The sequence below is a fragment of the Oryctolagus cuniculus genome, chromosome 13, assembly GCF_964237555.1.
Source record: "Oryctolagus cuniculus chromosome 13, mOryCun1.1, whole genome shotgun sequence".
Taxonomy (NCBI): Eukaryota; Metazoa; Chordata; class Mammalia; order Lagomorpha; family Leporidae; genus Oryctolagus; species Oryctolagus cuniculus.
The window spans coordinates 46,141,837-46,153,831 of NC_091444.1; the positions used below are offsets into that span (position 1 = coordinate 46,141,837).

Here is an 11,995-nt window from a genome sequence, read left to right on the forward strand (position 1 = left end):
ACACTGTTGCTTGATCTTCCAGCAAAATGTTCTTTCTCTCCTGCATCATATTTTGTCATTACTGACTCCAAATGCAAATATCAAACAAAAGTAACCCCCAAAAAATGAGCAATTGAAGCACATTTATGAGTATGATTGCCATCACTGTCCAGGTTTTAAGAAAGCGCTTTCCCAGTATGTTGCCTAACTTAGAGATGCTGCTCAGGGAAAATGAGCAGCTTACTTGCTATGTGCTGGAAAATCTGCCTTTTCCACAGGGTAGCAGCCTCAGAGGAAGGCACCATTAGGAAATCAAAGTTTAAGAACTGTGAGGCCCCCGGGGAACACTCAAGATAAGGGGTAACTGAATTTTTATAAGAAATGTTTAATTCCCTTAGTTTACCTTAAATAGTAAATGCCTCATGACATCGAAGGATGTTCACTAAGCTGTTTATTTGTAAGAACCAAGACTAATATATAAAGTGTTGCAAAATTCACCGTTGTCATAATGCTGCTTTAAATACACTTTGATGATTCCTTTTTCTTTTATTTTCTTAGTTACTTCTTGGGAAGTATTTGTAGCTATAGTTTTAATAATTTGAGGCATTCTCAGAATTCTAGATATGAACTACTGAATAATAGGAATCCAGTCACATTTTCCCCTGTATGCTTTATAGAGTATGATTTTGCCTGGGTACATCTGAGGCATTTAATCCATATTTGTTTCTTTATATTGTTGGGAAAATATTATATTGGAAAGTAAAATTGGACTTCATTCTCAACTCTACCATTATGAAGTGGAATATGCCAGACTAGTTTTTCGTGCACTGCTGAGGTTCTTTCTGTCTTAAATTCCTTGGGTTATATAATTTCTTTCTTTCCTTTCCTCCTTCTTTCTCTCTATATGTATAGAGCACACTTTCCCTTTTGTAACCTCTATTCATCTGCTCAACAAACATTTGCTGAAGGCCTGCCTACTGATAAAGTGCCACCCACTCTTCTAGGATGACTCAACAACAATGAACTAGACTGCATTCTCATGGAGTTAGAGTTTGTAATCCCTTGAGTGAAGACTGTTTCACCCTATGTTTCCCTTGGTGTCTAGATGAGGGCATTTGCTTGTTGATACTTTATGGGAAAGTATTAATGAATGTGGATTACAAGGAATGAATGAACAATTCAAGTGAACAGCCGACACCTTTGGATTTGAAAAAGCAGTCCTGTCCTTGATAAATTGCAGTTAAAGAATGCCCTCAGATAGAAAGAAGGACATAAGGTAGGTTACCTCAGGCAGTTTGGGTGTTTTTGATAATGTGTTCATCTTCCATAGAAGTTTATTTTCACATTATACATCATTGTTCTTAAACAATCTTCAGAACTTTGAATTCAGACTTTCAAAATTAGCTGACAAACATTTTAAGCTGTCACAAAAAGGAACTCTATTCAAGTGATAGTTCAATTTCAGTGATGTCACCATTGAGGTATACAAGGGTTTTGTACTCATTTTAATTTTATTACATTTTTTTCCTTATCAATTTATGAAGAATATAAAAGTTGTAAAACAAAACATGCTGACTCAGCTGGCACAAACTATGACTATCATAAACTTAATGCACTTTAGATAGCAGTTAAAATTTTTCAAGTTTTTTCTTAACCAGACTCTCATTTGATATTAACAGGTCTTATTTGCATTTTATTGTTAAGACAAAAAAATCAAACTTTATGTATGGAAAATTGGCATTTTATTATTGAAGATTATAGCCAACAAAAAAAGATTTTTTTTAATTCTGGGAAGGGAAACTCTTCCCATATTTGAATATTATTTGACTACTTTGCATGAGACTTTCATAAACAATTTCAGAAATGCAATAAGCGTGAAAATAGGTGCACCTCTTGGGGTTCTCTGGCAACCACTTTGTCCCCAGTATTTTTCTCTTTCTTGATCTTCTGTCTCCTTTATTGGTTCTTCTGTGCATTTCCTCTCTCTATGCAATAGGCCTGCTAGTGACACCTAGAGTTATCCACAGGCACTGCACACTTCAGGACAGAGGTAGCGAAACCAGAGAATTCTCCGGACCTCCAAGAATTTCAAGAATTTGGAGGTTTTGGAAACCATATGTTTTATGACTCCTTTTTGAAAGTGCTTCAGAAAGTTTGAGGAAATTTGATAACCTTTGAAATGCTTCACTAGCACAGTGTAGCACGGTGGAAAATATGAATGTATGCTTACACTAGATCAAAAACTTGACTGTGACATTGATCGGCTAATATTCCATGAGCAAATTCTTATCCACTCAGAAAGTCAGTTTCTTTATTTATAACAGTGTTTACTAAAATACTACTCAAAGTTATTGTGAAGATTAGGCATAGATGTATATAAGACATCTGGCATATAGTAGATAATAAAGTAGGATTATTATAGTCATGATGCTAATTATAATGATTATATTTTCTATTATATTGGACTAAACTATTATATTTAAAGCATGAAAACAATTAAGTAAAATTAAAGCTTCTGCCTTCAAAAAATCTTAGAAGTGTAAAAGCAATATTAGCCATATTTTCATATTTTTATCTGATCCTTAAGAAAGCATTCATTTAATTCCTAAATGCTCAACAAAAGGGCCCTGGGAATCAGAGACAAAAGCTCAATAATTAAGCAGTGAATAAGTTAGTTGTGAAAGCAGGTCTCTTCTTCAAACATTAGACAATGGGGGCCAGAATTGTGCAATACCAGCATCTCAATTTGGATCATCAGTTTGAATCCTCACCACTCTACTTCTGATCCAGCTCCCAACTAATGCAGCTGGGAAAGTTGTAAATGATGACCCAAGTACTTGAGCCCCTGACATCCACAGGAGAGACCTGGATGGAGTTCTGGGCTCCTGGTTTTGGCATGGCCCTCCCAAGCTGTTGCAGCCATTTGGGAAAGGAACCAGCAGGCGGAAGATAACACCTCTCTGTCACTCTACCTTTCAAATAAATAAATAAAAGTAAGACAGTGAACAAGATGTTAGTAGATTTTGTTATAACACAAAAATGGCAAAATGATAATCATAACTAATCTTAATATCCTTTCTTAGAGAAACAAGAAAATGCCCCAGAAACAGTATGGTTCAAAGAATTTATATATAAAAATTCAGTACAAGAAGTGTTAAATGTCTGCTTTTTTCCACTTACCCAGGACTGCACAGGCCTTTAAATTCTTAGGAGTGCCCACAGGGTAATGATTAAAACAAATAAAAATCAACAGCCAAGGTAAAAATGTGAATCATTGTCTTTCTTTACTTTTTTTTATTATTTTCTTCAATATATTTCCATTGTTCCTCCTATAAATGTTTTTTTCTCCTCTGTCCTGGATAGTGACTTATTTTCCTAACATCCCAAAACTCTTCTCTGCGTGCTTTATTTTACTCTATTACGATTAGGTTTTTTTCTTTTCTTTTTCTTTTTTTTTTTTTTGACAGGCAGAGTTAGAGAGAGAGAGACAGAGAGAGACAGAGAGAAAGGTCCTCCTTGCATTGGCCCACTCCCCAAATGGCTGCCACGGCCGGCACACTGCGCCGATCTGAAGCCAGGAGCCAGGTGCCTCCTCCCAGTCTCCCATGAGGGTGCAGGGCCCAAGCACTTGCGCCATCCTCCACTGCCCCCACCCCCGGGGCCACAGCAGAGAGCTGGCCTGGAAGAGGAGCAACCGGGACAGAATCCGCCGCTCCAACCAGGACAAGAACCCGGGGTGCCAGCGCCGCAAGCGGAGGATTAGCCCAGTGAGCTGTGGCGCCGACCTATGATTAGCTTTTAAAATTTGTTTATTTTTAAAATTTGTTTGAAAGGCAGAGAGATGGAAGGAGTTTCTATTCACTGTTTCACTCCCAAAATGCCTGCAATAGTAGAGGCTGGACCAGGCCCAGAACAGGAAGCCAGAATTCAATCTAGGTCTCCTCTATAGGTGGCAGAGACCCAAGTACTTGAACCATCATGTGCTGCCTCCCAGGGTGTGCATTAGCAGAAGGCTGGATTGGAAGCAGAGCCAGGGCTTGAACCCAGGCACGCTACTACAGAATGCAGACATCCGAAGTTGTGGCTTAACTGCTGTACCAAATGCCTGCCTCTCTGTCATGATTATCATCATTTGTAGTCAGTCTGTTCTTTTTTTTTTTTTTTTTTTTTTTTTTTTTTGACAGGCAGAGTGGACAGTGAGAGAGAGAGACAGAGAGAAAGGTCTTCCTTTGCCGTTGGTTCACCCTCCAATGGCCGCTGCGGCCGGCGCGCTGCAGCCGGTGCACCGCGCTGATCCGATGGCAGGAGCCAGGAGCCAGGTGCTTTTCCTGGTCTCCCATGGGGTGCAGGGCCCAAGCACCTGGGCCATCCTCCGCTGCACTCCCTGGCCACAGCAGAGAGCTGGCCTGGAAGAGGGGCAACCGGGACAGAATCCGGCGCCCCGACCGGGACTAGAACCCGGTGTGCCGGCGCCGCTAGGCGGAGGATTAGCCTAGTGAGCCGCGGCGCCTGTTGATTCTATACAGCAATATACAAGGACAGTTTGAGAAGTCCTGGGCTTGGTAACAACATTATTACACAGAAGAAATACGAGTTGTACCAAGCAAAGCACAATAGTCCTTTCTTATCTTGCAGGGAGTATATTCCAAGACCCTACTTGTTGCTTGAAATCATGCAAAGTGTTGAACCGTATATATACAGTTCTTTTCTGATATGCACATGCTTGTGATAAATTGGAATTTATAAAAAAGACTCAGAAATATACTAACAATAGCTAATAATGAAATAGAATAATATAACAGTATAATGTGATAAAATTTATGTGAATATGATCTTCTACACACTCAAAGTATCTTATTGTACTATGCTATATCTTAGGACCATAGTTGACTGCAGATAATTGAAACACAGAAAACTAAACTTTAGATAATGGAGGGCTACTTATGGGCATGAAAAATGCAGTGCACAGACAGAGGAAAGATCCCATTCTGTATAAGGCTTTCTCATAAAAGTAGTGTTCTTCCGTAGCAGATAGATAAAAAGTAAAGTCGGCCGGCACCGCAGCTCACTAGGCTAATCCTCTGCCTTGCGGCGCCGGCACACGGGGTTCTAGTCCCGGTCGGGGCGCTGGATTCTGTCCCGGTTGCCCCTCTTCCAGGCCAGCTCTCTGCTGTGGCCAGGGAGTGCAGTGGAGGATGGCCCAAGTGCTTGGGCCCTGCACCCCATGGGAGACCAGGATAAGTACCTGGCTCCTGCCTTCCGATAGGCGCGGTGCACCGGCCGCAGAGCACCGGCCATGGCGGCCATTGGAGGGTGAACCAACGGCAAAGGAAGACCTTTCTTTCTGTCTCTCTCTCTCACTGTCCACTCTGCCTGTCAAAAAAAAAAAAAAAAGTAAAGTCGCTGTAAGGAATAGTCCACACATTTCCAGGGAAATGCTGTGAATGGTATGATCAAAGTTACAGACAGAGAAGTATGCAGGATTTATGATGAAGAACAAGTTGTCAGTTTGCATGGCTACTGGAACAAGAGCCCAGGAAGGTGGATAATACTGAAGACAGACTTGAATGACAGGCTAAAGAAACTGACTGCTAGGGAAGGTTTCTGAGAAAGGAAGAGCATAGCATCTCTAAGAAAATTTTTCTGGCAACAAAGCCAAGAAGAATAGGCAGAGGTGTAATTTGCTTATAACTGTAACAGATCAGGTCCCAGGTTTCAATCACCTGAATAATAAATTTAGGATGCTTATCCAAGAACTTAATATCTCAGATAGAATGTAATGCTATATCCTGAACTTCTTGAAATACAGTACAGTGTATATCACATTGTTTACCATGTGCCTCCATGTCTCATTTTTTAAAAGATTTATTTATTTATTTGAGAGGCAGAGTTACAGACAGAGGAAAAAACAGAGAGAAAGGTCTTCCATCCACTAGTTTTCTCCCCAAATGGATGCAAATGTCAGAGCTGGACCAATCCGAAGCCAGGAACCAGGAGTGTCTTCCGGGTCTCCCATGCAGGTGCAGGGCCCAAGCACTTGAGGCATCTTCTGCTGCTTTCTCAGGCCATCAGCAGAGAACAATGTCGGAAGAGGAGCTGCTGGGACACAAACCAGCACCCATATGGGATGCTGGCACCACAGGCCAGCCCCAGGATTAGATTTTTTTCAAGTGTTTGGTTAGTGTTTAAGGAGAAGTTGAGAATTCAAGATGGCAGAATAGAGAACCCTGGTGTTCTCCTCCTCTGCCACAAAGACTTTAGCGCAGCTCCGTCTCAAGGTGGATGCTAGAGCAAGAGGACCTGCATGCAGTAAGGAAACAGCAGGAACACAATAGGACACTGAGCCAGCCATGGAAGCTTAGAAAGAGAAACAAAGCCAACCAGTGGCTCAGTCCCAGGCCCTACAAGCAGGGGAACTCCCTGTTGCAGGGGAAAGTGTACAAAAGACCTCTACAATGAAAAGTATAAAATGCTAATGAAGAAAACACAAAAAAATTGGAAAAAACCTTCATTGTTGATGGATTGAAAGAATTAATATTATCAAAGTGTCCATGCAATGCAAGCAATTTACAGATTTATGCAACCCCATCAAAATATCAATGACACACTTCATAGAATTAGAGAAAGAAATTCCAAGAATCATATGAAAACACAAATAGCCAAAGTGACCTTCAACAATAAAAACAAAGCCAGGGGCCAGTGCCATGGTTCACTTGGTTAATCTTCCTCCTGCGCCACCAGCATCCCATATGGGCACCGGGTTCTAGTCCCGGCTGTTCCTCTTTCAGTCCAGCTCTCTCCTGTGGCCTGGAAGGGCAGTGGAGGATGACCCAGGTGCTTGGGCCCCTGCACCCGCATGGGAGGCCAGGAAGAAGCACCTGGCTCCTGGCTTTGGATCAGCTCAGTGTGCCGGCCTTGGCAGCCATTTGGGGAGTGAACCAACGGAAGGAAGACCTTTCTCTCTGTCTCTCCCTCTCACTGTCTACAACTCTACCTGTCAAATAAAAAAACCTTAAAAAAACAAAGCCAAAGGCATCACAATATGAGATTTCAAGACATACTGCATGACTATTATAACCAAAATAGCATAGTACTAGCATAAAAATAGCCAGGTAGACTAATGAAACATACTAGAAATGCCAGAAATAATTCCATACATATACAACCAGCTTATCTTTGACAAAAGTGAAAAAAAAAAACAATTTCCTATAGAAAGGACAGTTTCTTCAATATATGGAGTTGTGAAAATTGGATTTTTACATGCTGAAGATTGAAACAAGACCCTTTTTTTATATCCTTTACAAAAATCATATGAAAATGGAACAAAGATCTAAATTTAATACCTCAAATTGTTAAACTACTAGAAGAAAACAAAGGGGAAGCACATCAAGACATTAGCATAGGCAACAGGTTTTTGGACCAGACCCCAAAAGCACAGGAAATAAAAACAATAATAGACAAATTGAATTGTACCAAACTAAGAAGTTTCTGCATAGCAATGGAAACAAACAGAGTGAAAGGACAATCTACAGAATGGTAGAAAATATTTCCAAACTATGCATATGGTAAAAGGTTAATATCCAGAGTATATAAGGAGCTCAAGAAATCCAACAACAGCAAAACAAACATCCAGTTAAGAAATGGCCAAAGGATCTGAGCATTTTTTAAAAGGAGAAATGCAAATGTCCAACAAAAATATGAAAAAAAAATGCCCAATATCACTAGCCAACAGGGAAATGCAAATCAAAACACAATGAGGCATCATCTCACTACAGTTCGAATGGCTATTATTGAAGAAGCCAAAAATGACAAATGCTGGCAAGGATATGGAGAGAAACGAGCCCTGATACCTTTGTTGTGGGGAATTAAAACTAGTGCAGCCATTATGGAATCAGCATGGAAGTTCCTCAAAAAACTAAAAATAGATCTACTATATGACCCAGCTATCCCACTTCTGGGACTATATCCAAAGGAAATGAAATCATCGTTGAAAGAGATATCTACACTTCCATGTTTATTGCAGCTCAATTAACATGAGCAAAGACATGGAATCAACCTAGATGTACATCAATGGATGAATGGATAAAGGAAATATAGTATATATTCACAATGGAATATAGCTGAACCATAAATGAAGAATAGAATCCTGACATTTACAACAAAATGGATGGAATTGGAGGTCATTGCTAAGTGAAATCAACCAGACACAGAAAGACAACTACCACATTTTCTCTCATGTGGAAGTTTTATGTATATTATATATGTAGTATAAAATAAGTATATATATAGTATTAAAATGTGTGGATGCCATATTATTCGGAACATGGATATTTATAAATGTGTGTTCACTGAATTATGTCCCTTAGATAATAATGTACACCTCTTTATTCACTTTATTATCTTTGTCATGAAAAGCATATTCTTCTTTCAAGAATAATAGTATGTGTGTACAATATTTGCATAAGAAGCAAATATGACAAAATATGAAAAATTGTTAAATATATGTGTTCAATATATTGAACACTTTTTATACTTTTTTGTATCATTTGAAATATTTGATTAAATTTTTAAAGATTTATTTATTTGAAAGGCAGACTGACAGGGAAAGAGAGAGAGAGAAAAGCAGAGACAAGTGATGAAATAACTTTCATCCACTGGTTCACTCCCCAGATAGCCACAAGAGCTGGGCCCTGGACTTGGCCAAATCCAGGCACTTCATACAAGTCTCCCACATGGGCGGCAGAAACTCAAGTACTTGGGTCCTCTTCTGCTGCTTTCCCAGGCACATTAACAGGGAATAGGATTGGAAATTGAACAGCCAGGCTCAAACTCTTGCTCTGATTTGGGATACTGGCATCACAAGCAGTAGTTTAACCCACTGTGCCACAATGCCAATACAACTTTAAAATGCAACTCAAAGGGGAGAGAAAAAGAAATCTGGACATGTATAATGCTGTCTCACAAAAATGTAACAGAAAAGTCTCTGTTAGAGTTTTAAGTCACCAAGAGAGGAGAGGGCATTGTGATGCAGCAGGTTAACCTACAGTTGAAAATGCCTGCATCCCATATCTGAGAACCTGGGCTCAAATCCTGCGGCTGTTTCCAACCCAGCATTAGCACCTGGGAGGCAGCAAAAGACAGATAGATTCCTGACACCCATGTGGGAGACGCAGATGGAGTTTCTGGCTCCTGGCTTTGGCCTGGCCCAGATCTGGCTGTTGTGACCATTTGAGGATTGAGCCAGCAGATGGAAGGTCTCTCTTTCTGTTTCTCTCTGTCACTCCGCCTTTAAATACATAAAGCTTCAGCTCACCAAGAGTATATGATTGGTTATTGTATTCATGTGATTGGCTTTCTTTAAATTTTGTTTTTTAATGAATCTTTAAAATACTGTTCTTTATTACTCACACTGATAATTGGCATAAAATAGTCACTCTATTAAAAGTAAAATTGAGTGGAATAGAATATTAAATAATAAATTCTCCAGTCTTTATTAACCTCACCTGTAAGAAGCCTAATGGTTAAAAGTTGCATGAAAAGCCACATGATGGGGTAGGTGTTTAGTCTAACAGTTAATTGGGTCCCACATTAGAGCACTTGGGTTTGGTTCCTGCCTCCAGCTTCCTACTAATGCAAACCTTGGAAGGCAATAGCAAAGGCTTAAATAATTGGGTCCCTGCCTCCCACATGGGAGACCTAAAGTAGTTCCTAGCTTCCAGATTTAGCCTAATCCAGTCCTGGCCACTGCAGACCACTAGTGAATCTCTCTCTCTCTCTCTCTCTCTCTCTCTAATAAATAAACAAAAATTAAAATTAAGAAAATTCAATATTTTCTGATACTACATTCTCTGTTGGTTATAGAAAGTGTCTGGAATGATGCAACATTAGAGTATTCTTTCTATGCCTATGTCCTTGATATATAGAAAAGAGATGAGAAAGTACAAACCAGCCAAATGAAAAACTTAATATACGAATCATTGGATTCCTTGCCTGCTTGATTCCTAAAACAAGATATTTGAGTGGCATCCAGCAAAATGAATGGGAAAATCCCAACCTGGCTGGCAGGCAGCTAGGACTGAGGTCACCTGATCATTGTGTCAGGAATTCCCAACAAACACTGAATGATGTATTTCAAACACAGGTTTGTACCTGTGCAATTTAAAAGTAAAGCTGTATAGAACCTACAATGCAGTACCCTATTTACAGTACAGCTTAAGATCAAATATAAAATCTTCAAACTTAAATGTACATAATTGCAGTGAATGTATTATGTTCAACCCCCAAGATGACATATATAATAGCCAGTTCTGATTAAATAGAAATCAGAGGCACCTGGTTTGTTTTCTTTTTTAAAGCACTCACATGTCTAAAGGGAACACCACCCAGTAATATGTATTTATCAGTTATCATAGTCCTAAAGCAAGATGGGGCTACTTTTGACTTTATTGCCCATTTAAAAAATAACAGGACTGGCTATAATTTAGATGACACTAATGCTTTGGACTATTTTCTTGTGGTTAATTTTTGAAAATATGAAATGTATACTTTAAGTATGGATACCAAAGAAAATCACTCTTTGCCTGAATACTTTACCTAAGCATAAATATATTCAGAATCTCCTAAAAATATTTTTGAAAACTCCAAATAAGTTCCAAGTCCTTTTCATAGATGACTACTGTATTAGTTTGGAGAAGCTGGCTGGTTCACAGAAGATCCAGATAGTCATTTGTCTCTGTTTCTAGTGATGAGAAATGATTACTCCTATCCACCCTTTCAATGAAACAAGTGTACACACAGTGCTTACTTTCCCTATCTGTTGCTGAAACAGTCAGAGAGACACATGTATGTTATTGAAAATGAAGTTCAAAATACCTAAAATAATTTTGTGTTAGACACTTTACTCTGTCCTACATCTCTGTCTCTTCTTTTTGGGAGTCATGCTGGGCTAGTTAAATGCTTCAATTCCACTCTTATTTACGTCTAAAAAGCGGAAGATTTTTCCCCAGCTAATTCAAACTGGAGGTTTAGTTGCTGCAACACTGACTCCTAGTTGGTTGTGCTTGGTTGTGTGTGCTCAGTATGATCTGCTCCTCTTCCTCTAGCAGAATTTGCTCCTAGATTCTGTGGTTCATTCCTTGGCAACATTTTAGCTATTGCCATGAATATTTCATTTACATTCATCGATGTTTTAGCTGCTGTCTCCATGAAAAAACTGTTGTCATCTTCATGGGACTGTACTTCCTGGATATCAACAACTCTTTTCATTTGCTGGGTTGGTCTTGTGTTCTGATGATGCGCTTGCCTCTGAAGCTCTTTAACCTAGTTTTTTGCTCTTACGAAAGACTCCTCATTTGTGATATAAACAACTACAGTTGCTTGTGCTCCTTGCAGTACATTGGTGCTAACTTATGGCATCCTTCTTAACTAGCTGTATCTTATATTCATATTTCAATCTTTGCTGTTATGTCATCAAGACACAGTTTGGCTTAGAAGAACAGCCCCAATGGTACTCTCCTGAAATTCATTGACCTTTCATAAAATGAAGCACTCAGCTTGATTTGCCAATAGCAGACTCCTCTTTTTTTCCCAGTATTTGGCGCACTGGGTCTTGCTGCTCCTTGATTGGCCATGTTCTAATTTAAAATAAGTCCCTAATTTCAGACTCTTAAATGAGCCTCCATGATGCAAGGTGTCCGATTTGTTTATCTGGAGGTAAAGAAACCTGGGACTGCAGCATGCAGAGGCGTGGGCCTGCAGCTTCCTGGCAGCAAGGTATGGGTGTGCGCTGAAGGATAGGAGCGAGGCTGCAACTGTGGCAATGGTGTCATGTCCTGCTGGCTTGCTCTATGACTTAAACACACTGTCAGACCATCTTTTTGTTTCTTGTTTATGGCACCCAAGTTAATAACTACATCCATTCTAATGTATCCCCAGGTGTCAGTGAAACTATTCCTAATAACTGGTACTAAGATAGAGGAGTGGTAAGATGGGGATGGCGGATAAGGAGAGCAAAACT

At 39.6% G+C, this 11,995-nt stretch overlaps 1 pseudogene; it reads right to left on the reverse strand.

Annotated features, from left to right (window-relative positions):
- Window positions 1-11,003: 11,003 nt before the first annotated feature.
- Window positions 11,004-11,609, reverse strand: LOC100343742 (ras-related protein Rab-5A pseudogene; annotated as a pseudogene).
- Window positions 11,610-11,995: the final 386 nt, after the last annotated feature.